Below are 1,930 nucleotides of genomic sequence, written 5' to 3' on the forward strand. Positions count from 1 at the left end.
CCGCGTCGGCCCCTGCCCTGCGCCGCCTCTACCTCAGTCCGGGCACGGGGTGCAGAATGACGACCGCGGCCGCCGGCCTCCCCACGACCAACCAAGGCGCCCTCGAGCCATCCCTTCGACGCCGCCGCCGCCGCCGACCCTGACCCCGACCCCTCCGACGACCGGCCGCGCCCGCCCAGGTACCTCTCCTCCTTCCTCCTTCCTTCCTCTCCTCCTTCCTCCTTCCTCCCTCTCCACCCTTCCCCGACCCCTCCGACGACCGGCCGCGCTCGCCCAAGTCTGTTCTTTGCAGGATCAGAACAAGTTTGTAACAGGATGCTCTACAATTTTTTTTTCAATTGTGCTGTGCTGTTTACAAGGATGTAGAAGTCACCCTAAAAATAGGATGCAAAAGTCTTTCAGTGCAGATTAACTTTGTAGGTTGGAGTTTGGTTAGCCATGGTTCTGCCAACTATTTCTAGCTTGATTGTTTGGCTGGTTTAGGTGGTGTAATCTAGTGTTGTGCCGCTGATGCAACTGGTGTCCATGAGTACTTATAAATCTGGTTAGAATTAGTTTAAGAATTGATCTGTGTGTATCAATGTGATTGTAGTTTTTCTTGTCATCAAGTTTAGTTGATGTTTATTTAAATATAGATTATATGATCGGCCACTCTATGTATGATTGTGGCTTGATGGTTCTGGAAGAACGTTTTTCCTTCAAATTCTATCTGGTGGCATTGTCCTAGACTCCTTAGTTCTGTTGTTAATTGTGCTTCTATTAAAAGAATTGGGAGTTACTCACTGTACTAGAACTCTGTAGGTTCAATTTTGGTTAACTAATACTGACGTTATGAGAATGTAAGCACCTATTATTGCTACTGATATCATTGGCTCATTGCTGCCTTTGTGCAATGCAGAACTGTTAAGAGTGATTTGGAGGATTCAAGATTCTGTGAAGCTCTTTTGACATTTAAAGCTCAGAACTGAAGGTACTTAATAAACTCAAAAGCATTGATGATAACTCTTGTTGCCTAGAAATAGAGGTAGTTTACATATTGCATTGCTGGTGTTTGTTTATGTTCAGAGTTTAAGCACGTGTAGTGTAGTGTAGTGTGTGTAGTGAGCTTGTTCTAGTGTAAAATCAGACTAGTATGGCCCTGGCCACAATCTATCAACTTAGCCTTCTCTGATTTTCAAAACAAGTTAACTGCATTCAGATCTCTTGATGCTCAAAACCTATCAATTTCTATCAGCTTTTGATCTATCAAGTTGATATTCAGTCAAGTTGATGTCAAACTTGACACATAAACAACAACTTTAATAAACAGAGACAAGATGTAGGGTTTTTTAGCTGCTGCCACAACACAAAGTCTATAGATGCTGAAGTTGTCAGTATTAATTATCAAATCATTCAGAGTAGATGATGCTCTATTTTGTGGACTTAGTGAACATGATAAGACAAGCCAGATGCTCTATTTTTAATTAACAGTAATCCATGATCTTGCTTACTAGTGAACATGATGTTCGTTTGTTTACAGAGATCCTGCTTATATATACTGATGATGAGTCTTGTTGAAACCTTACATATACAGTGAGGAGCTACTGTCAAAAAGTTGAGCTACTATAAAAAAATTCAGTTAGGTACAGTGAGGAGCTAACTGTGTATGAAGGTAACAAGTGTTAAATCGGTGAAAGTAAAAAAAGTGTTGTAGTAGTAGTACTTGGTACCAATAATTCTCTGGGCAAAGCAAAAGAGCAAGAGGAGGGAGACATGGAATAAGTCTTGACCTGAAATGTAAACTGAACCCAAACCAAGACTTTCTGCATTTAAACGAGTCCCAATGGACCTACTGCCAGCTTATTTGTTCTAGGACAGTACAGTTTTACAAGCTTCGGCAACTTTTTCTTAACTGATGCTGCTGCTGTTATGCCTGTATTCACTATTGCTA

This window comes from Triticum aestivum, chromosome 7A, assembly GCF_018294505.1.
Source record: "Triticum aestivum cultivar Chinese Spring chromosome 7A, IWGSC CS RefSeq v2.1, whole genome shotgun sequence".
In the NCBI taxonomy this organism is placed as follows: domain Eukaryota; kingdom Viridiplantae; phylum Streptophyta; class Magnoliopsida; order Poales; family Poaceae; genus Triticum; species Triticum aestivum.